Source organism: Macrotis lagotis, chromosome 1, assembly GCF_037893015.1.
Source record: "Macrotis lagotis isolate mMagLag1 chromosome 1, bilby.v1.9.chrom.fasta, whole genome shotgun sequence".
In the NCBI taxonomy this organism is placed as follows: Eukaryota; Metazoa; Chordata; class Mammalia; order Peramelemorphia; family Peramelidae; genus Macrotis; species Macrotis lagotis.
This window is the reverse complement of record NC_133658.1, coordinates 786,778,980-786,804,304: the sequence shown is the minus strand read 5'-3', so window position 1 is coordinate 786,804,304 and position 25,325 is coordinate 786,778,980. Positions and strand designations below refer to the sequence as shown.

Below are 25,325 nucleotides of genomic sequence, written 5' to 3'. Positions count from 1 at the left end.
TTCCACAATTGAGGAAACAGATAAATTTGGTTAAGTGGCTTTCTCAGGGTCATATAGCTAATAAAGATTTGGAATCAGATTTGAATTCATCTTCCTGACTCCAGACCTTGTGTTTTTTTAATTGTGCCACTTAACTTTATATATCTATATCTATATCTATATCTATATCTATATCTATATCTATATCTATATCTATATCTATATCTATATCTATATCTATATCTATATCTATAAACATAGATTTATATATATATGTACATTTTCATATATATATTAGGTGGCACAATTCAAAGAACTATATGTCAATAAAATTAATGTGTTATATATATTAAAAGATATATATGTAATATATATTTATACATATATAAAGAGAGGAAGAGAGAGACAGAAACCGAGAGATTGAGATAACGAGAAATAGAAACAAAACCCCCCTGTATTTTAGTAAAATTTATTTCCTTTCTAGCCTATGTATTTATTTTGTGAATTTAAAAACATAATTCTGAGAAAGTGTCCATAGTTTTCACCAAGCAACAAATGAACCCATGAAACTAAATAGGCTAAGGATTCCCTTCTATAGGATGAGGGCAAAACATTTTAATTTGGCTTGTTCTTCATAGTGAATAGTATTGGATGGTGAACTGTTGTGATATGTTTTTAATTATGATATTCAATTCATATAATGCTACTTGTCCTAAATAGAGAGATAATCTGGGCACAAAAAAGAAAGATAGAATCGAACTGAACTCTACTCTTTTGTAATCTACCTGCTTCATCCATGCACTGACCTACCAGCTTCATCCATCCACTGATCAGAAAAGGAAGTATAGTACAATGAAAAGAGGGACTGAAAAAGACAAGTCAGGAGATCTGAGCTCTAATACTAACTCTACCACTATTTTTAAATATCCTACATCATCTTGGGCACTTCATTTCTCCTGGGCCTTCATTTGAAATTGTCTTGTGCCTCAATTTGTAAAGCAAGGACCTGTATCTTTGGAAACTCAATCAAAACTTATTATGTACTAGGTCCTATGCTAAGTGAGAGAAATACAAAGAAAATGCAAAAGCAAGGTTTGTCATGAAGGAATTTACCTTCCAATAGGGGATACATGTAAAGAAGCACATAAAAAATTAGAAAGTCTTTATTTAGGAGATGGATATAGCTCAACACAAAATTCCTACATAACATAGCCTCATTTTCCTGAAGACTTGCAAAGTTGGGGAAGTCATTACTGCCTGATGCATTCCAATGTCTTTAAAAATCACTTCTACTTAAAATAAAAATCCTACTTTTCCAAGAGCAGTGGTTGAATTTCTCTTTTCTTCTTCTATGAAACTTGAAGGCTATAAATATCCATTGTCAAATGTGCCTGTTAAATTGATTTTTTTATTGCTATCATAAGGTTAGTAAGAATGTCTTAGTGAACTGATACATTAGCTGTGACTCACAATCCAGAGTATGAAAGAATTTTGACTTCATGAGTCTCTTTATAGATAACAACTTTACCAGATATAAAAAGAAGTGTCCAGTATGTTCCAGTGAGTAAATAATCTATTGGCTTTTCAATTTTCCTTCAGCTTTCTCTTATAACCCTACCCTTCTTTTATAATTCCTAATCCCTTAGACTGAGTAGAAGTGGAGAAAATCATGCAACTATTCTGCCTGAATCCATTACAAAATTGTTACATACTCAATTGGGACCTCACTGCTGCTAGGCAATCCTATACAACCTCCTTTATCAACTCAGTACTCCAAACTTCACAGCAGCCCTTTCAAATTTTTAATCTGTCCTCAAACTTCCCTGATTCCCCCTGCCACTGAGAACCTTGCCTCATGTTTATAGAAAAAATTAAGGTCGTTTGTTATGAGTCTCCTCTTCTCCCCTTCACATGATGATGCAGCAGCCTTACTTCTCACAAAGGTTAACCACTCTACATGTTGAAGCAATTCCATTCCATCTTGTCTCCTCCAACAGATTACCCCCTCAGTCATTCCTATTTATTTTCTTTCTTTTATTTTATGGGAATTTGGGTGTCATTTATTGAAGGCAGGTTACACAATTTGTTCTCTTCCCCCATGGCTGTTCCCATTCTATCCACAACATAAGCTACAAAACTGTCCAGAAGGTCAGTGTCTGAAAAGAAGAGCCAGGAACTCAGGACTCACAAATCATTGGAGAGCATATTCTGTCAGTGCCGAATGCAATCCCTCAGGCTGAGTTCCCTCCTGAGCATTATAAAAGGGACTAAGAATGAGTGAGATGCTTCCAGATGCATCCCCAACTTATTCCAGGACCCTTCTCCAAAGCCCATTCCATCCTTAGAACCCTTTGGAGTAGAGGATAAAGAGAAAATAATTTCCCTTATACCCCAGCAGGACCAGCTCTCTGTCAGTTCCAATCATATACACAATTACTTCCCCCAGGCCAAAGTTAATGATCGGCCTCACAGTAATGGAAGGACCATTTCTTTCCTGCACATCCACCGCACCTCCTCCTCTAAATATCTCCTCTAAACATTGTCTATAAACAAAATATTGGAATGACTGGAGGGCTACCTTCTCTATAATTATAGACAACAGCTAACTGAGGCTCTGGGTACCATCCTTCTCTTATCTTCTATGGTCAAATGGTGAGAAGCTCTGATCTACATCAGTTCATTAAAGTTGTCCACTTGCAAATCTCTCTGTCTCTCTGTTCCCTGTTCCCAGCAGCACCGAGGTTGTACTTCTCCAGAGGGTTGAGAGCAGAGTTCCCCCCAGTCACTTGTTCAGAACAGATATCAGTTCTTACTTAAAGTTGGGGTGGACAGAGAGATGTAAAAAATTAAAGAGTTTAATCTCATAGAGAAATTCAAGATCCCAAAAATGACTTTAATTTTATTTCTTTTGCGTAAGCCAAATCATTAGATCTCACAGTGATTTTGGGTGGGTGGGTGGGGGCAGGGAAAAAGCTGTGGATTAGATCATGGCTGAGTGGGGTAGGGTTGATAAGGCCACCGGCCTCACTGGGGAAGTTGGACCGACTGTCCAGCAGGCAGGTAGGTGATATTCCGAGAGTGGGAAAGTTGATAAGCAATGTCCTCTGCAGCTTCTAGCTTACGAGGCTCTATTAGGCCATCTTCTGCAGTGGCCAGTGAATTGGCAATCGGTTCAGCTGTTTTGGAGTCACCCTCTGCTGAGGTGATGGCTGCTTTCTTCTGTTGCTCAGCCTTTTCCACTACAAATCTGGCCCTTTCTGCTTCCTGCTGAGCCGCCTGTTTGGCTTCTACCGCCTCTGTGAACTCCTTCCCAAAGGTCAGATGCATCAAAGAAACATCATCTAGGATGAGCCCAAAGGTTGCTGCTTGCTCTGTGAGGTCATCACTTACTTGTCTAGAGACTAGTTCTCTCTGAGTGATCAATTCTCCAGCATCAAATCGAGCTACCACAGACTTGAGGATCTCAGTGGTTATGGATGGCAGCACCCACTCATCATAGTCCTCACCAATGCTGGTGAAGATTCAGGGCAATTGATTGGCAACAGGTCGGAAAAGAATATGAAGAGTGATATTGACATTCTGTAAATCCTTGCTACCAGTGATTACTGGGACATTCCGTGGCCGGGAACGGCAGTCAAAAAAATTGGTTTCTGTACCCATGGGATGAGAAAATGAGTCTCTTTTCCTACAACAATGTCTTGGACTCCACGGAGCCTATCAAAGATGACAGCTCTGTGGCCAGCATCCACATTATATAAGGCAGAGTTGACAACTCCTCCTACAACAGATAAGCCCAGACCAAACTTTCCAACAGCTTCAAACAGTTTAGCATCCATGTCTTCTTCAGATAGTCTTGGTCTTCTGCCCTCTCAGACCAGACACAATGCTGACCTCCACATGAATTCCCCAACCCCACTTACTGCCCATTCCTACTTATTTTCAATCTCTACTTCTCCTAGTTCATTTCCTACTGTCTACAAATATGACCATGTCTCCCCTCTCCTGAAAAATCCTCACTTGATCTTCCCTTCTCTGCTATTTGTCCTAGATCTCTTCTGCCCTTTATAGCTAGGTTCCTTGAAAAGACCATATACAAGAGGTGCATGCACTTTCTTGCCTCGCATTCTTTTTAAAAATCTTTATAATTTGATTTCTATCATTCCACTGTCCTATTCAAAGTTACTAATAATCTCTCAGTTGCCAGATTCAGTGATCTTTTCTCAGTTCTTATTCTCCTTGACCTCTTCTGCACCTTTGACACTGTTGATCATACTCTCCTCCTTGATATTCTCTTTTCTTTAGATTTATGGAACATCACTCTCTCCTGGTTTTCCGTCTACCTATGTAGTTGTTCCTTTTCAGTTTCTTTCCCTGCATCCTCCTTCAGATCACATCCTCTAACTGTAGGGGATCTGTGCTGGGCTCTCATCTCTTCTCCCTCTATACTATTTCACTTAGTGATTTCATCAGTTCCCATAGATTTAATTACTATCTCTATTTTAATGATTCTCAAATCCACCCTATACTTCTCCAAACTCTCTGCTGACCTTAAATCTTGCATCTGCAACTACGTCTCAGATAACTTAAGCTAGTGTCCAGCAGATATCTTAAATTCAATATGTCCAAAATTAAACTCATTAGCTTCTCCCCAAACTCTCCCTCTTATCTTCCCCATTATTGTAGAAAGCAACACCTTCCTCCCACTCCCTCAGGTTCACACTTAGGTGTCATCTTGGACTCCTCACTATCTCTCACTCCCCTTTTCCCATTTCTAAGCTGTTGCCAAGCATTATCAATGTCACCTTTGCAACATCTCTTGAAAAATGGTTCCTTATCTCCTTTGACACTGCCACCATTTTGATGCAGGCTCTTAATATCCCATACCTGGATAATTTCAATTGCCTGATGGTAGGCCTCTCTGCCTCAAGTCTCTCCCCATTTAAATATATCCTTGGTTCAGTCATTAAAGTAATTTTCCTGAAACAAAGATCCAAACTCCAGGGACTTCCTATTGTTTCCAGGCACAAATATAAAATGCCTTTTTTGGAATTCAAAACCCTTCACAGCTTAGCCCCTTTCTACCTTTCCATCCATTGATACTTGCCTCCTGACTGTTCCATGAACAAGACCCTCCATCTTTTGTCTTTGGACACTCTCTGACTGCCCACACCCCTGCCCCCGCCAAGGCCTGGAGTGCTCTTCCTCCTTTGCTCTGACTACTGACTACTACTCTCTGACTTCCTTCAAGTCCTAACTAAAATAACATTTTCTACAAAAAACTTTCCTCAGCCCCTCTTAATTTCTGGCACCATTCCTCCATTAATTATCTCCCATTTATCTTGTATATAGCTTGCTTTGTAAAGATATGCTTCCCCCATTAGATTGCAAGCACCTTGAAGCCAAGATGACTTTTGCATCTTTTTTGTAGTCCTACAAAACACAGGGTCTGATAGAAAGTAGATGCTTTATAAAAGTTTGTTGTTTGCCTGACACTTGTAGAGCCCTAACTAGAATAAGAGAAATAGTGCTTGCTCCAGAGAACTAAAATTTAGAAGGTACTGACTTTGATTTTGTGCCATTAATTGATTGGAAATAGCTAAGTTTGGCATCTATTAAACAAAATTAATCAAAATAGTAGCTACCAGATAACATGTAATTCCTTCCCTGGCTCTCATACCCTACATGAAGTTCTCATACTCCCACACATCCTTGAGAGTTGTATTACTATATTCTGGGGTTTCTCCTCCCTCCTTCAATTAAATTTTGACATGATCGCTGTTTTCATTTTGCCCCAGACATGTTTTGTGAAATTTGCTTTGGAGTCAAAAAGTACTAGTTAGGGTTCTGAATTCTTGCAGAACTCCTAGGTTTTGGCTACTTATTCCCTATATCGTTACTCCTCTCTTATCATCAATTTCCTCTCCTGTAATATGGAAGTTTTGAGGTAGATGATCCCTAAGATCCAACTCTCCTCCCCCCCTCCCCCATCCCCAGTACTCATATGTTATGATTCTCTGGCCCTAATCCAGTCAAACATCTTCTAAATGCTCTACTTGGAATGGAAGGCTTTGGGACTTAGGGGTAGCTAGAGCCAGGCTTGAAGTCAGAAGGACTCATCTTCCTGAGTTCTAATTTGACCTCAAACACTCACTAGTTGTGTGACCCTAGGAACTCACTTCACCCCATTTACCTCAGTTTCCTCATGTAAAATGAGCTGGAGGAGAAAATGGCAAACTACTCCAATAGCTTTGCCAAGAAAACACCAAATAAGATCACTCACAGTTGAATTGAACAGAAAATGACTGAACAACACAGCTTTATAAGACTGGACCTTTTATCTTGCTTAATTTTTTTTTTATTTCCTCAATGCTTAGCACATTGCCTTGAAAGGAGTAAGTAGAGTTCTTAAGATTGGTTGAATTTGAATTTGAAATGATCATCAAATGGAACAGATTCCTTTCAGAGGACTAGCAATCAAAGGAAATGATTCCAGGGATATAAATCAATATCCCTGATGGGAGAGAACTAGAAAAGTAAGGATTAGAGAAAAGGGATTTGGTGGCTCCCCTTATCTTAATGCTGGAGGACTTAGCTTGATAATGACTTGAGTTTTATTATTGCTGTTTTGTTTTTACAACTATATAAACATGTATAATACTGGGCCTAAGAGCATAGATGAAAAGATGCAAGAGGCTTTAAAGATCTTTACCTGAGTCATGACTTTATAGGATGGCAGGATCAAAGGATCATAGAATCAGAGATAAGTCCAAACTCATCATTTTATAGGTGATGAAACACACAGTTAGCAAAATAACAAAATGGGAATTTGTCCAGAGACTGCAAATCCTGTGAACTTTATATTATATATATTGCAATCTTCTTTCATTTTTAGTTTTTGTCTTTTATTTGAAAGAATTGTTTGGTTAGTGTGGTATTTGCCTAATTCTGTCATGATAACTACTCTTGAAAGTAAAAATTCAATTTAAAAAGGTTTCCAAGACCTGGTTGATAGGCTACTTATTCTTAGTCACATTCTATTCAATAAGATTCTAGATCATTAAAAGAATCCAAATAGTTCCTTACTATTATACATTGTTATTTGTGTTCACAATCTAGCTCTTAATGAGATTATTTGTGATTTTAAAAATTATGGTTAATCTAATAAAATCCAATTCTTAAGAATCTCCATAAGTCTATTTTCATGTTTATGTACCTCCTCTTGGAATTTCCTTCCACATTAAAATAGGAACTCTTGATGTCTAAAGTAGGAAATGGAAATTAGTCTAATTGTTCCGCAAACTTGTATCAAAGTCCTCTTTGGCAGACTCTCACCACTTAATGCCAGGCATGCTGGAAATAAAGGGTACCCTTTCCTCTCTGAAAGAAGCTCAATATGGAGTGGCTGCTCAATGTTCATTGTAACACTTTGTTTAAAATACTTTAACTGTCAAGCAATTTATCCTTTAAATGAAGGGGGAACAGACAGAAGAACACAAGTGCATTGTTTAAATGAAATATGCTTTACCTGTTTCCATTACCCCAATAGTAAGGAATTCATCCCTAGTAGCTATGTTTTGTCTCAGCAAATGTCATTGGTGTGACCAGGATTAAAACCCCAAGGAACAATATTAATACTTTAACCAGAGGCAAATACTTTGGATGTATCAGGGCAATTAGGAATGTTCTAAGGGGTTTGTGGGGTAATCCACATTTTAAAAAATATTGATAAATTTTGTACTACCTTCATTTTCAAATATATTTATTCCTCTCCCTTCCCCAAAGAGCCATCTCTTGTAACAAAGAACAAAAAAGAGAGGGAGGAAATAGTACACTAAAACTAACCTACAAATCAACCAAGTCTGACAGCATCTGTAATGTTGCCTAATCATAATGTGCCATCTCTACAAAGAAGGGAGAGAGTTGAATTTTCTTCTCTCTTCTTAAGGATCTGTTTAGTTACTACAATTGTAATTGCAAGAACACCTACCATTTGAGGATTCCAGTCTTTAAGAGGTTTGTTACTATTGAACTGAATTGAATTCTCTTCCTAGGAGACAAAAAATGACACCTGGGAAGGATAGGGAAAAGTATTAGATAAAGTGGTTCCTCAGCTTCAAAGAAGCAAGGGATTGAGGAGATGAAGGTAATAAAAATTAATGGAAAGAGCATCTTCCACAGTTGCGTAGTGCTTATTTCAACAAATGCTTATTAAACACCAATTATGGACCAAGCATATGTACTGGGAAATTAAGGGAAGGGATGGGAATAAGCATTTATATGGCACCTGCTATGGGCCAGATATTGTGTTAAGTGCTTTCCACAAATATTTGTAAAATATTTTACTCTCATTTAATTCTCACAAAAACCCTGGGAGGTAGATGCCATTATTAGCACCATTTTACAACTGGGGAAACTGAGGCAAGCAGAGGTTAAGTGACTGTCCAGGATCACAAAGCTAGTAAATATTTCAGGCCAGTTTTGAGGATTTAAATTTATACATATACACAAACAGATGTGTGTATGTCTATATGAACTATATATATAATATATATATATATATATATATATAGATACAGGAATCTATTTGATATAGACACATATGTCTGCCTGTCTGTGTGTGTGTATATATATATGTGTGTGTGTGTGTGTGTGTGTGTGTGTGTGTGTACAACATTAAATAATACAAAATAATTTCAAAGGGTAAAGGAAAATGACAACTGGGAGGGATTGGGAAAGACCAGATAGGAGGTGGTACCTGAATTCTACTTTGAAAGAAGCCAGGGATTGATAATAGGAGATGGATATGAGAAGGAGTTGATGGAAGGAGCAGTAACATCTACCACAGCTACTTGGTTTGATACTTGTTTAATCCATGTGGACAGTTACTGAACATTCACTATATTCTTGGCATCCACTCTACACCTAATATTAATTGTTTACATATGATATAAAGGAAATGCATTTTTGAGGGTATGTACTATGTATAAGGTACAATTTTAGACTCTCTAGGCAGCCTAGATTCTAATCTCAACTGTATTACTTAATGTTCTTGTAGTTTTGGACAAATTATTTACCTCTTTGGGCCTCAGTTTTCTTATTTGTAAAATGAAAGAGTTAGAGTTGATGTCTTCAAAGACATGTCCAACATGACCCATGACATAGTCTTTTGACCTTAAGGAATGTGTAATTTCTATATAGGACTGAATCAACTGAATACTAATATTAATTCAATTTAAGAAGCTACCATATGAAATGTTCTCTGACTAATACATATGTAATCATAAAAATATAAAGTGATACATGAAATAACACAATACATAGTTTAGGCTACAGGTGCCATGGGAATATAAACTCCTTTGAGGGTAGGAAGTTTTTGTTTTGTTTCCTTAGCTCCTAGTAGAAATAATAGGTGTTTCATAAAAGCCTATTGAATGAATGGTTATAAGGGAAAGAGCAATGTGGATAAGAGTAGTTAGGGGAAAGGAGGTACTGAGTTAGTCATGAAGAATGAGGAAGAGAAAGAAGTATTGTGAAACAACCAGGAGCCTGAACTGCAAGCTTGGGGTTCAATTTAGTCCAGCAACAAATGTGTGCAGTCCTGGGTGAACAGAGAACTGACCTTGGAGTCTGAAGGACCTGAGCTCAAATCTGGCCTCAGACACTTGCCACCTACTGAGTGACCTTGGGCAAGTCATTTAACCTGACTGCCTTGTGTACAAGAGCAGCTTCAGTTGTCATGAGTCATATCTGACCACAGGATTCATATGACTCTGGAAGAGAAAGTGAGGCTGGTGACTTAGCACATCACAGCCCCCCCCCCCCCGCCCAAATCCAGTTCACTTGATTGTCATGGCATCACTTCCCTGATGTCATGGTCTTCTTTGAGAATGAAGGACAAATATCACTCTCCCTCTGGGTTTCCATTTCCACTCCTCAGTAAAATTAAAATATTAGACAAAATGACCTAGAAGTAGAAGTTTGAATAAAATATGATGCTTTTATATTTTTCAAAGGATGTATTCTCACTTTAATATGTAGTAATAATAATAATAATAATAATAATGATAATAGCTAACATTTACATAGTTTTTACTTTATACTGGGCTCTAAGGACTTTGTTATTATTTCATCTAATTCATAATAACTTTATTATTATTTTTATTATTATTATGTTATTATTATCTTTATTTTATAGTTGAGGAAATGGAGACAAACAGGGTTGTGACTTGCCCAGGGTTACACTGCTAGTGAGTTGGTGTAAGGTCACATTTGAACTTAAGTCTTTCCTGACTCCAGGTCTAGAACTCTATTCACTGAGCTGTCTAGATATCTGTGTTAGAAAAAGGGTGAGAAAGCAGATTTAGGAAAGATTAAACAGTATGTGTGAGAATAATGAGAAATAAAGGTGAGGGGAAAAGGTAGAGTTAGACTGCGTAGAGTCTTTTCCAGATGGGTTATTTTTTTTTTTTTGTATAATGCTTATTCTTCATTATGGAGTATAAGATACCATGACCAAGTGCCCAATGATTGACAGAGATAATAAACACAATGTTAGGTAAAGGGGAGGAAAAGTATTTGTAGGTCAGGGTTGCCAGGGAAGATGCCAATGAGGCATATGAAATTTTAATTTTTCCTTAAAAGCATGATAGGATTTGGATAAGAAGATTGAAGACAAAAAGCTGTTGTAATGTGGATAGAGTGCCTGGAATCTGACAGATCTGAATTTATATCTGACCTGAGAAACTTATTAATTTTGTGGGCCTGGCCAAGTCACTTAACTCCTGTTTGCCTCAGTTCCTTCATCTGTACAATGGAGAGAATTACAGCATCTATAATCAAATAATCATAAAACATTTAGTTCAGTGCTTGGCCCATAATCAGTGCTATACAAAGTTATTGTTGATATTATTATTGGAAGATGGCAAATTGCCATCCTCAGATGGGGAAAAAACAACCTGAGTAAAGACAAGGTGATTGTTTAATCATTGAATAAACGAATAGATTCTTCTTGGGACAGAGTGTATCTTTCTGATTACCTTCTCTTGTTCTTTCTAAAAATAACTTGTAGGGCTTGTGCTTAATAGTATAGAAATGAGAGAGAGGAAATGACTTTTATACTTCATGCTGTGTTCCTGGAAGCCTTGTTGTGAGGGCAACACTCTTACTGTAAATGGCTATATAACAGTGAGTGATGATTATATTCCCATGTATTCATTAAAACAGATATATTTCTTTCTTTCTTTAAACAGACTTATGATTTCATCCATTTATAAGGAACTCCAAGTGAGGAGCTACCTCTGCCAATTCCTAACTACACTTTCCTATGAGACTTAAGAGTCTTAAGAAAAATAATTAGGGCTATTTACCCTGGTTAACACAGCCAGAGACAAACCTTGAACCCAGGTCTTCCTGACTGCAAAGCCAGTTTCATAATCTGCCCTGCTAACTCTCTATATGAACACATGTATGGTTCCTTCATTTGATTTGTCTTTAGAGTCCCTCAACTATTCATTCATTTACCTTATTTCTCATAGCTTTTAGTACCATATATATAGATCAATTTTTCATGAAGAGTATTTAAATAAAGAACATTTTAACTAGGTCATTTATTTTGGTTTTTACAAGGCAATGGGGTTATTAAGTGACTTGCCCAAGGTGACACAACTAGGCAATTATTAAATGTCTGAGGTCAGATTTGACCTCAGGTCCTCCTGACTCCAGGGCTGGTGCTCTATCCACTGTGCCACCTAGCTGCCCCCTTAACTGGGTCCTTTTTGGAAAAGTGTCATATAAGTGAAGACTTTGTAAAAACATAGTCAACTGAGGGGAGGCCCAAATTCCTATAAGTCAAAAGAAACCTAGAAAATCCCAGAAACCCCTGGTGTTTCAAAGGGGCAAGAAAGAATCAGCTGCCTAGAGAGATGAACTAAAATCCATGACTTTCACATTACAATCACATAAATAATTCAAAATTACCCAGGCCTGTCTGTACACAGAGGAAATAAATGATGCCACCCCAGCCCTAATCCTGAAATGCTTTATTTCAATGGATAATCCATATCCCACTCATTCCCCTTTTGGTTTTCTTAGAGGTGGGTCATTAAATCAGAAGTTTTAGCATTTGCTTGAAAAGACTTCAGAAATATGACCTTGGGTAATTTTGATGGATGCATAATATTAGACAGACCCAGGGTGGAGGAGGTGAAATCATCTGTTTGGCCACCAGTCTCTCCCCTGTGCTACATGGAGAGAGGGGAACTGGGAAGCCAGCATTATAACTAACTTGACAGAAATACACAAGAAGGGAAAGCAGCCAGAGCATAAAATATTGATAGGAAAGGATTTCTCAAACTGTGAGAAAGACAGAGTTACAAACAATCCCTATGGTTGGACAGCTATGAAAACAACAGCCACATACTGGAACTTCTAGACCTGAATGGCAACTAGACTGTAATTGTGTCTTGTATCTTCCTGACTCAACATGTGGTCCCTTATGCATCTAGAAGATAAATGCATCAATTCTGGACCCTTTATAAAGAAGACATAACACACACCTCTGTAAAGTGAATGAATAATTATCAAATATCTAGTCATTCAGACAATAGTGGATACAGCACTGGTCTTGAAATCAGGAAGACTCATCTTCATGAGTTCAAATCCAGCCTCAGACTCTTCCTAGCTTTGTGACCCTGGGCAAGTCACTTAACCCTCTTTGCCTCAGTTTTCTCATCTGTAAAATGAGATAGAGAAAGAAATGGCAAATTACTAGAGTATCTTTGACAAGAATCACCCCCACCCTCAACTGTGGGGTCATAAAGTGTCAGTTGTGACTAAAAGACTGAATAAAAACAACAATGAAATTGTGTTAAGTACTGGGTCTACTGCCCTCAAGAAGCTTACAGTCTAATGTGGAGAGAAAACATGAAAACAACTATGTACAAGCAAGATAAATTGGAAATAATTAGCAGAGAGAAGGCACTAGAATTAACAGAGATTGGAAAGTGTTTCCTCTAGCAGATGTGATTTTAGTGGGGATTTGAAGTAAGTCATAAAAGGCAGAACTTGGGATGGTGAGGGAGAGGGTCCCAAACATTAGGAGTAAGTAGGGTTATCTTAGATTCTGAGACTCCTGAATTCTGAAGATAGAATTTCTTCCATGATGCAGAGAAAATGATCTAATGTCACTTGGTGACAGAGTAGAGAGTAGGTATAAGGTATAGGAAGATTGAAAAAGTTTGTGGTTGGGCAGGGTGGATTCGGGAGACAGGTTTTGAAGGATTTTGAATGCCAAGCAGGGAATTTTATATTTGATCCTGAAGGTAACAGAGAGCCATTGAATGTGAATGTGGGGGTGTCATGATCAGATTTGTGATTTCTGGAGATCATTTTGACAGCTGAATGGAAGATGGACTGGCTTGGGGAGAGACTTGTAGTACGGAGACCAACTAGTGGGTTAGTGAGATCAACTATGAGATGATGAGGGACTGCACTAGGGTGGTGACAATGTCAGAAGAGAGAAGAAATGCACAAGAGATATTACTAAGTTGGAAGGTACAGGCTTTGACAAGAAATTAGATTTAGGGGGTGAGAGAAAGTAAGGATCCAATTTGAAATGTTCAATAAGCAATTAGAGAGAAGAGGTCAGAAGAGAGGTTAGGGCTGGATAAAATTTGACAATCATCAACAAAGAGATTATAATTGAATTCATGGGAGCTGATGATAGCTGATGATAACACTCCAAAGGTTGTAAAAGCACTATTCTACAGAACAACACTGAGACATGGATAGTGTGCATATTTTTATTCCCTTTTCACAAAAGAGGAAACTGAGACCCAAAATGATTAAGTCATTTGTCATTAGTCTGGCAGCTAAGCAGTATCAGAAAATGTCAAGGTCAGCATTTTTTCCATTAAGTTGGGAAATTTGTCTAAAATGGCAGCAAATGTTATTTCTTGGAGTTTTTATCGTTCTTCCACTTGGCACACTTGATCACAACTTGGTCATATCTGTTTCAAAGTAGAAAGAAAAATACAAAAATCCATCCCCATATGTTAGAAACAAATTATCTCATTGAAGAATATGAATTCAGTGTTTATTGTGAGTAGAAACAAAACATTCAAAGTCTCTGATTGTAAGCACTGAATGGAAACTTTCATCTTACTTCTCCATAAAGTACCTTACTACGGTATCTTCTGCAAGAAAGACACTCAACATCTGTTTTTTAGAGGGAATGACATTTTTTTAAAAAATGTTTAATAGATATGTTTCATTTTTATATTATATATATATATATGTGTGTGTGCTTTACTCTCATTTCCTGAAAGAACTTTTTAAATATATATATATATATATATATTTTCAGTTACAAATTCTCTCTCTTACTCAACTCCACCCATTGAGAGGGAAAGAAATATGATACCCCTCATACATATGAAGTCATGCAAAGCATTTTCCCATTAACCATGTTTTTAAAAAAAAAAACAAGAAAAATAAAGAAAGTGAAAAAATATGCTTCAATCTGCAACTCAGAGTTCATCAGTTCTCTCTCTAGAGGTGGATAGTATTTTTCATCATGAGACCTTTGGAATGTGATGATTCATTTGGCATTATTCTGGACCAATTTGTTGGCGCTTTATTTTACAAAGTGCCTCACCCTGTCAGCTGCAAAGACTTACAGCCTCAGTCCCACAGAGTTAAGCCAACATGATGGAAAGAGGAGACCCATTGTCTTTCCTGCTGTCAAACTAAGAAGTCACCTTCAATACTGTACTTTGAATGGGTGTAGAGCAGGACTGAGAGTTCTAGATTTGGAGACAGAGAACTGGTGTTCAGATACTATCTCTATTACATGTTATTTTGTGAATTGGGCAAGTCACTTTACCTTAAAGAGTGGATTGTACTAGATGTCATCTGAGGTTCCTTCCAGTTCTAAGTCTGTGATTCTCAGGTAGAATAAATGTGCCATTCATTCTATGTTATTGACTAATATCTAAGGCATTAGGGATGGATGGGTGGGAAGCTGTCTTGGACTTTTCCTTTATCTTTGTTGTTACCTCCTCTTCCACCCACACATATATAGTGAAATATTCAGGGGTCATTTGCAAAAATTGCACATGGGTGGATGGTAGCAGCTTCATGGGACCTTAATCTATGTAAAAGTCATCAACTAAACATTTATTAAAAAGTGCCTCCTATATACTAAGAGTTTGGGATGCAAAGAAGTGACAATATTGTCTCTTCTCTCAGATCAATTGGACAGATAAACTGCTGTTATTTCTTTTTTTCATAAACACATGTAAAGATAGTCTTCAACATTCATTTTTGGGGGGTTTTTTAGTTTTTTTTCTTGTAAGGCAATGGGGTTAAGTGGCTTCCCAAAGGCCACACAGCTAGGTAATCATTAAGTGTCTGAGGTCAGATTTGAACTCAGGTACTCCTGACTCCAGGGCCAGTGCTCTATCCACTGTGCCACCTAGCCACCCCAACATTCATTTTTGTGTAATTTTCTCCCTCCATGTCTTCTTTTCCCTCTCCCTAGCATAGCAAGCAATCTGATATAGGTTTTATGTGCCCAATTATATTAAACACATTTCCATATTAATCATATTGTGAAGAAGAAGCAGAACAAAAAAGGAAAACCATGATAAAGAAAAAAATAAAAGGTGAAAATATTATATTTTGATCAACATTTCAGACTCCATAGTTCTTCCTCTTGATATGAATGGCATTTTCCGCTACAAGTCTTTTATAATATAAGTCTTTGCTTTGAACTGCTGAGAAAAGTCTATCATAGTTGATTATCATATAATGTTGATGTTAATGTGTACAATGTTCTCTCCACATAAGTTCATCTAAGTCTTTCCAGGTTTTTCTGAAATTTGTCTGCTCATAATTTCTTATAGAACAATAATACTCTATTATATTCCTATATACCATAACATCAGCCATTCTCCAATTGATGGAATCTTAGGTGATGATTCTTTAAAAGAGGAGGTAGAGATTTTCAAAAAATAATAATAAAGTCAGTGAAGCAATATTTGTTAAGTATCTACTATGTATACTGACATGTGTACTATGCTAAGGGCTCAGGATATAAAGAAAAGCACTCACAGTCTAATTGGGAAACCAACTTGCACATGACTACATAGAAACAAAATGAGTACAGAATACACTGGAAATAATCCACAGAGCAAATGGACTTTTATTAAGGGAATCTGGAAAAGTATCTTATAGAAAATAGGATTTTAGCTGAAATTTAAAGGAAACCAGGGAAGCTAAGAGTCAGGGATGAGAAAGAAAGAATTCCTGTAAATGTCCAGTGAGTAGATGGAGGGTCTTGTAGCAGAAGAGTATTAATGCAGCATGACAATAATATATAGATGGAGGGCCCTAGGGAGTGGGGAGCAGCTGCCTGCCGTACCCCAAATCTGGTGGAGCTGTGTGAACAACTACTGTGACTAGCAGTGGAAAGTGGGTGACCACTTCTGTGCTGTCTATGAACTGCTGTGGCTACTGTGGGTTCCTAGTGCTCCCCAGTGAAAATTGGAATCTGCAGACCAAGACTAGGGCTGGAATTGGACAAAGCTGAGCTGAGCCAGACAGTGGATGAACTCTCCGACTAGCTGCCCACCAGCCACAGCAAGAGTCTTTAACAAAATGGACAAAAGGAAAAACACTTCAGATGGAAACACTCCAATGTGGGGTGGAGGAGGAGGGAAGAAGAAAGAAAAAAAGAAAAAAAGAAAAAACTCTTTTTACATTAAAACAAAAATGTAATATGACTGAATGGCACAAACATGGTCATAGTAATTCTAAAATAGGAATTTTATAATTCCATCTCATTCCACATAAATGTTGGAATGTTTGTAATATGGAATATTATAAAACAGACAGGAAAAATTAAAAGGAAAAACAATGTCTCATCAGTCAGATGAGCTTCGCAAATAGCCCTTAGAATAGACGAGTTGTAGTGAGGACAATATATGTCTTAGATATTGTGATGCAAGACTGCCATCCCACATGCAGACCTTCAGAGAAACGTTTCAATTTACTTCAAGAAATAAATAAAAGGGGGCCAGGAGAAGGTAAAGCACTGATTTTTTTCAGTTGCTTTAAAAAAAAATCCCAAATGGCTGGAGGACCAAAGAGGTCGTGGCCATGTGGAAGCACATTTCACCATTCTGGCTATGTCTATTTTGGCAACTTTTCCTCTCAAGAACAGACTATGATAGGAGAGATAACAAAGGGAGGAAGAAATCTTGCTTTGGGACAACTATAAAATGGCAATATTTGGGAATGATTTGCACCTAAGGGAACTGACTGGTGCCAATCTCCTTCATCTTGATCCACAGTGAGTGTAGGGAGGAGTCAAGAGTATGCAAATGGAGGTATTCACTCTCTAGGAATCATCTGAAGCTAGCTTTCTAAAGGTAGAAACTGAAGAAAAACATTATAGATGCTGACCCTAACATCAATGGGAGCACAATTCTCTAGGTGTGAATCAACTTCTTCTCAGTGTATGTACAATTTGAGACAGTTCTGTCAATATTGTTAATATACTCTAAACAAAACAACAAGAATTTCCAAGGTATCATTAATGTAATTTTATTTGGGGATATAGTGTTCATCAATTTAAAATATATTTAACTTTAAAAATTTTGCTTTCTATAATTACTTAATTACTTTGTAATAAATTGGAACAAAACTTTTTAAAAATACCATATATATATAATATATATTATATATATATATATATGTAGAGAGAGAGAGAGAGAGAGAGAGAGAGAAAGGGGGAGAAGGAGGAAATTCAGCAAAGAATCTAGATAAGCAAATTCATGTCAGAACTACCATGTTTTACATATATTTATATACACACACCCAAGCATATATAGTTTTATACATATATGTGTACACATTTATATATATATATATGCACAAATAATATATATATCTTACAAAGCATTATGAAAAAAATGTGGCATATGTTATTTTCTTTTTCTATTCATTTTATAAGGAAATGGTCATGTTTGTAAAATTCAGAATAAAAAATTAACCTAGAAAAATTTTTTTGAAGAAAGAAAATAAAGGTGATGTAAAAATACAATAGCAATATATTTTTAAAGGGACCAAAATAAAGTAGTAAAAGTTCTGCTTCTAATAAAAAGTCACCTTTCCTCAAATTCCTCACAAATTGTGGTTTCCCACAGGGTCTGTAATCAAAAATCCTCAGGTAGAAGCACAAAATAAACATTCAGAGCATCCCTTGTGACTTGTCTTAAATCTGTGAGATTCTGTTATTTGAAGGGTTCAAGCAGAAAAAGACAGAAAAGGTCCTAGGAGGCAGGACAAGATGAATTCCAAAGTTTCTTCCCACCCTGCAATTCAATGATTCTGTGATTCAAAAGCCCTAGTGGCTGATGAATTGAGTGGTTATATAAACCTTTTGAAAGATAGGTATGTGTCTAAATTCTGTAATGAGTCATGGAATTTTAGTTTTCAAAGGGTCCTCCATGACCATCAAGTTCAACCCATACTCATTCCAATGATGGAGAACTTGCTTTGAAGTGTTCCATTCTAGTTTCAAACTATTTAATTGTTAGAAAGTTTAGCCTTACACTTAAGCAAAACTGTTTTTCTCAATTTGTTTTCTTGTTTTTCTTCCTCAACAATTCTTTAAATGTCTGAAAGTGGTTATTATCCCTCTTATATCTTTTATCTACTAGGTGGTACAGTACATAAAACATTGGGCCTGGAGGCAGTAAGACCTGAGTTAAAATTTGATCTCACATTTACTCATTGTGTGACCCTGGGTAAGTCATTTAACCCTGTCCCTGTTTCCTCATCTGTAAAATGATCTGGAGAAGGAAATGACAAACCACTCTAGTATCTTTACAAAAATAATGTAAAATGGGGTCACAAAGAGTCAGACAATACTGGAGAGCAGCAGACACAGAATTAATGTTATTTTCCTTCTTTCCTTCCTTCCTTCCTTCCTTCCTTCCTTCCTTCCTTCCTTCCTTCCTTCCTTCCTTCCTTCCTTCCTTCCTTCCTTCCTTCCCTCCTTCCTTCCTTCCTTCCTTCCTCGCTCTAGGGTCTTTAGTAGATCCTCTAACTGCAGGATCTCATGTCCTTTCACATCCCTGACTCTCATACTCTAGATGTGAATATCCTCCCCAAAATATGACATGTAGAATTGAATACATGACTCCATCTATAGTATTAATTAGCAGGACAAAGTGCAGTGAAGCTACCACTTCCTCCTTTCTGGAATCTAAGATAATATTAGTTTTTTTGGTTGCCATGTAAAAATATCCATTCTTTGCATGTGAACTTTTTGTCTAATGAAACTCTCCCATCCCATACTTGTGTAGCTCATTTTTTGAACTCACATAAAACTTTGTATTTATCTCAATTATAAATTAATCTTATCTGCTTTATAGATCCAGAGAAATAATTGATAAATAGAAATATGTATAGAATAATATACATACATATATAAAGCTATATACAGGCTTACAGGGACAGCAAGGTGGCAAAGTAGGTAGAACACTGGACATGGAGTCAGGAAGACCTGAGTTCAGATGTGACCTCAGACACTTAATAATTGCCTAGATATGTGAATGTGGGCAAGTGATTTACCCTTGCCAAAAAAAAAATGCATACATACATATTTGTAGCTAAAGATAGCTCTCTCTAATGTGACAGAGGGAAGAAAGGGGAAAAAGAAATTTACATCATAACTTTATTTTATATTTAAAAGGAATAATAAGTTGTACATAATAGATTTGAAGTTTCATGATTTTTTTCTATTAGGTTATGGAAATACTTGTTTTATTTAAGTCCAGAATAAAATTAAAAAAAAATTTTAATCACCTTATTATATTTTACCTATTAGTTATAGCTTCCTAAGACCTTTTTAGATTTTAGATCTATTTTATCCAACATGTTGACTTATCTATCTCAACTTTATATGGAATTATATGGAAATTTATGTGGAAGTGTAAAGAACACTTGATATAGGAATACCCTCCATTGATGTAAATCAGAAACTCATCAGTAACCATTAGTCTTAAAGATTTGCTTGGAGACATTTAAAGGTTTAAATGGCCTACCTATGGTCTTACAGGAATTGTGATTTCAAGATATGTCTTTATCCCAAAACTTCTTGAGACTAAGAAGCAAATTTAGACTTAACATCAATGAAAGTTTCCTAACAATTTGAGCTTTCTTTGGGAGGGAGTGGGTTCCTCAAAGAGAGGTGTTATGAACACTTGTCAAGTGTATTGAAGAAATGATTCTGCTAATTTTAAGATTCTGTGTGTATTATTTCTGGAATAATTCTCTTATTATTAGACCAGTTCTCCAGCATACCAGTGGGATACTCTTTGGGAATGGACCAATATATTTCTTACATGACCTGATATCACTAAATCGTTGGAGACTGCTAAAGCTGATCACTGTAGTTGAACTATTTTTTAATCTTTGGGGGTCCCAGGATCAAGGAAATTGACCTTTCTCGGGAGGCTCTGAACCAAAATCACCTTGGGGTCTAGGTCTCTTGAAATCTTTTTTATTTTAGCATCTCTGACCTAGTGAGTACTGTGCTAATTATACATATTCCTAAAAGTGGTCCAGATCCTTTACTGTCTTCATTCTCTACCCCTTCATATGTTTTAGCCAATTGACTGACCATTAGATCCCATAAACTAGAGATTAGTTGAGGGGTGTAGATAAAGGAAACCTAATTAGCCTACTTACTGACAGTTTTGAAAAATTGGGTGAGATATTGAAATCACTGATGAAATGATCATTTTTCACCTCATTAAGGTAAGTTTGACTTATTCCTCAGAAAACTGAGACCTGACTATGCTACACTCCACTTCTTCCCCCACCCACACTTAGTGAGATGTCTTTCATGTGTATTGCTTTTAAAGTTGTCTTGCTTAACAATTCCACCTTTTGGAAGTCATAGCTCATTTCTTTGCCATGTTTTCCGTTCCGATTTGGGGCTCATCCTTTTTTCCAGGTGTGGTGTTGAGGGATTTTTGTTTTGTTTTAGTTTTTTTGGTATGCATGTTTTTCCATCACCCACTAGGCATACCAGAATTCTCTCTTTATTTCCATATGAAATCCTAATTATTTTCCATCTCATATTTCTAACCCCTCTAGGACTATCTGGATTGTGTCTCTCTGTGCAGAGCAGTTCGCAACACCTCTCTCCAAAGTAAGTAATGAGCACATGCAGTCTACAACTTCAGAACCAGCCCCTCGCCAATCTTCCCCCACCCTTTCCCTAGTATCATTAACCATTACACAGGGTAGAATTCAATACCAGCCCTGGGGAACCTCATTGTACACTCAATTTTTGCTCTCTTTTGGCAGCTTCTCAATCCATGCGCCTGTTTTCTTATCCTGGGCAATTTGAAACAATATTATGAGAATTGGGTTTCATGAGACACGATATCAAATGCTTCACTCGCATCCAAGTATCTAGTGTTTACTGCCTTTCCCTGATCCTTTAGCTCACATATTTGTGATTTTGTTTAAAAACATACAAACAAACCCTATCAAGCATGTTAGGCTGCCATGATTCATTGCCATTAAAGGAAAACATTTTTAGCACTCTGTATCGTAAAATTTTTCAGATGTTTACCATTTTTATTTCCCTTTGCAGGTTAACATCCTTTACTATCTCAAACTGTGTTGCCTTATAGTGACTGAAGGTTCTGGAGGACTGTGTCAATAGATTGTTTGGTCTTACCAAATTCAGAGATTCAACATAATAACTTGCTCTCTGTAAGAAAAAATTGAATTCACAATACTTTTAAATTTAATCTGCATTATGAATATTTAAAATATCAAAAGAAAGTGAAAATGAAGGTACAATCTACTCTGAGTCTCTTTGTTACCAGAGCCAAAATCATTTCAATATTTCTAGATATATCTGGCACTGTAAGAACTATTAAATATTCACTTTCTTATAAAGCTAAATAAGTTTAAAACATAAATAGTCTATCTTCTAAAATATTTATATCTAAAAAGTACTGTTATCTTGATGAACTCATTTATTTTCATAAGCCATTTATAAACTCACCAAATAGGTGTGTGTAGATTAGCCAGTTTGAACACACTCTGGCTATATTATTGGACATATTTTTGTGATAGCCTTTTAGTATGAAGGAACATTTTAAACTGTTCAATAGTAGATGTCTTAGTTAACCATTGAGGAAAGGAAATAGTTCCACTGAAAACTTGAGACTATTGAGAAGGGAAAGAGCATATATTCATTTGTCCACTCAATAACGACTTATTTAGTACTTCTGACATAGTGACTGTGTGACCCTAAGCAACTCACTTAACAGTCTCAGCACCCTGTTGGTGTTCATTGCCATTTGTCCTTTGAATTTAAGTGAGGTAGAGTTATGCAGTCATCAGCCTCACTCTCTCTTCCACAGACTTTGAAGTCCAGTGGCAAAATTGAAGTCAAGATGTCTGGTAATGGCCTGGGAAGGCAGATCTGGGTGTCTTCAGTGTTTCACCAAGCTCTAAGTCCTGCACAGCAACTGCTTCAGCTACTTTCATGGTCATTGGAATAGGTCATCCATCCTATCAATGGAGAAGTCTGGACATACTTCATTGCTTTAGACCATGGTAAGAAAATAAGTTGCAGAGAAGGTACTGATCTGCATTAATAGGAGTTTCCTCATAAAATGTTCTCTATACTGATGAAATCATGGGTTCAATATTTATTTATCTGATGTACAAAAGGGCAGCATGGATCTGGAAAACTGGAATTTAGATCCTGCTTCTTCTACATCCTAGTATATTAGATAATTCTCTAAGACTACAATTTGATGATAAGTTGTTGGCTTTCATTGGAGAAGAGGAATTTTCACTATTATGAAGTTTCCCTCATTGATGAAATCCCCCCAAATATACTAAGAAGTACAATTCTTTGTGTTTTGAACTATCAACTAATCAATAAACAAATATTTATTAAGTATCTACTTTGCTCAGTATTGGGGATACAAAAATATATAAAAATCCTACTAGCATTGGGAAGGCTACATGTAGACAGAGGACTGGCCCTGGAGTCAAGAGGACCTGAGTTCAAATCTGGCCTCAGACACTTAATAATTACCTAGCTGTGTGACCTTGGGCAAACCACTTAACTGCATTGCAAAAACCTAAAAACAAAAAACAAAACCCCCCAAAATTAAGGTTGGGTCATGCCTCCTCAGAGTTTACAATTTACTAAGGAGGGTAGGACACATACAAAGATATGCAGCAAACACCATACACAGATAGGAAAAATCATGCCTGTCCAGAGGAATAGGGAAGGGGGAGAAAGGTGGAAGTGAAGGAGATAGGGTTTTTCCTGTTGTAAGGGCTTTTTTTTTCCTTGCCAGGCATAGAGGACATCTGGATTTTAAGGATACTTAATGATATAACCCTGAACTAAGTGACAGAATGAACAAGAGTATCAGGTGGAATTTAAGGAAGTCAATTCTTGGCCTTTAACACCTTCCCCAATGCCAGAAATTATTCACTCATCAAAGGAAATAAATGGAGTTAAAGCACTGTAGTCTTACATGAAACATTCTTTTGCAGAAAAATGGTGGAGTTGAAAACTGGGAATAATGAGTCGAGACAATTCTCTAATCTCATATTGATTTAACTACATTGTTTTTCATTGCAACCCTTTGCCTCCTCTACACCCATGCCTTTTTTGTCTGCAAAATCAAATTCTTATCTGTATATGCGTAATAACCTTCCAGTCTCCCTCACTCCAGTAGAACATGAACCCTTAAAGGCAAGGACAGTATCATGTTTATCATTAATTTCCTCACACGAATTATGTTGCTTTGAGCACAATAGACATAACAAATGATAGAATGCAACCTATTTGAGAGTAGAAACACTTTTTTATTCTTATCTTAGTGAGTCTGTCATAGTATCTGATACATAGTAGGTATTGAATAAATGCTTATTAACTGATGGATGCTTTAAATTTAATTATTGATCTGAGACCCAGAAAGTAAGCAGTGATAGACCCAAGTTACACAGGTAGTGAGTGACAAAAGTATGGACTAGATTCCAGTTTCCTAACTCAATTCAGTTTCCTTATATAATCCAGGACAGCATCAAGCTCTTGATTAATGCAAGAATCATATGTACCTTCTTGGACACTTCCATCTGTGTCTACTGTGAAACATCCATAAATGGGTTTTCTGGGGATAAAACAATACCTTTTTATGCCTTGAAAAATATAGTTGACTCACTGTTCCATTGGGAATAGGTAAGACTCAAATTGAGTCATCTATCTGGTTCCCTGCCCTATAGATAAATACAAGAAAGACCACTGGCAATTTCTTCTCCTATCTAGTTTTGTTTTTGTGAGAGAGAAACTGAGGGAAGGGATGACTGGAACAGAACAGAATGGAGACCTTATAGGAGAACCTACAGCAGGAAATAAGGGAATTGGGTTGAGACCATTGACTGATGAATGAACAAAAAATCTCCTTTCCCCATCCTATCCTGCTCTCAAGAGTTTTTCAGTTCTCAGGGCCAGGGAGAAACATTACATCTTAGGCTACTGAAGTTAGAGAGAGAGAGAGAGAGAGAGAGAGAGAGAGAGAGAGACAGAGACAGAGACAGAGACAGAGACAGAGACAGAGACAGAGAGACAGAGAGAGACAGAGAACCAAAACAGACTTCACTTTATCTTAATTATATACATTTTTAAATGTCAATTTCAAAGTCTATAGGAGAGAGACTGGATTCATGATTCATTGCTATAGGTAATTTATTCCCACAAAAGGAAATTCCTTCTACTAATGCAGGTCAGCATCAATGGGTGGGCATTAACATTTTTTAAAAAATAAATATATTTATTTTTTTCAACTATATGCAAAGATAGCTTTCAACATTTATTTTTAAAGGTTTTAGTATCCACATTTTCCTCCCTTTCTCCCTTTCCTTCCCCCTCCCCTTGACAGTGAGTAATCTAATATAGACTATACATGTATAACTATGTTAAACATATTTCCATATTAATCGTGTTGTGAAAGAAGAATCAGAATGGACAAAGGGTATGAACAGGCACTTTTTAGATGAAGAAATAAAAGCATCTATAGTCATATGAAAAAAATGTTCTAAACCATTATTGATTAAATAAATGCAAATTAAAACAACTCTGGGGTACCACCTCACACCTATCAAATTGACCTATAAGAAAAAAAAGGAAAACTATCAGTATTGGAGGGGATGTGGGAAAAGTGAGACACTAATAGTGGAGTTATGAACTGATTCAGCCTTTCTGGAGAGAAATTTGGAAACATATTCAA

At 36.7% G+C, this 25,325-nt stretch overlaps 1 pseudogene; it reads right to left on the bottom strand.

Annotated features, from left to right (window-relative positions):
- Positions 1 to 2,950: 2,950 nt before the first annotated feature.
- On the bottom strand, positions 2,951 to 5,929 carry LOC141488371 (prohibitin 1 pseudogene; annotated as a pseudogene).
- Between the last annotated feature and the right edge of the window lie 19,396 nt (positions 5,930 to 25,325).